Source organism: Penaeus monodon, chromosome 30 (genome assembly GCF_015228065.2).
Source record: "Penaeus monodon isolate SGIC_2016 chromosome 30, NSTDA_Pmon_1, whole genome shotgun sequence".
Classification (NCBI taxonomy): domain Eukaryota; kingdom Metazoa; phylum Arthropoda; class Malacostraca; order Decapoda; family Penaeidae; genus Penaeus; species Penaeus monodon.
In genome coordinates this window covers 24005570-24005846 of record NC_051415.1, presented here as the reverse complement: position 1 = coordinate 24005846, position 277 = coordinate 24005570, and positions in this window count along the sequence as shown.

Genomic DNA, 277 nt, shown 5'->3' with positions numbered 1-277 from the left:
ATATAACTAACATATTTCTAGAACATAAAGAAATAGATTATATGAAAAAAGTCTCATACGGACGGTATAATTTCTTCCTTTCCTTAATGGCAAAACACTTATTGCTCTTTGCAATGATTAAAACCTTTGTTGCAGCACACTAGTTTACAAGTATCTGCACATATTTGCGCTTCTTTTCCTTGTGCAATTATCAATTTGTTAATTATTTACGCGCTTATTCTCTCCCTTAATCATATCTGACATTCAAAATATAACTCATCCACACACCTACAGTCAT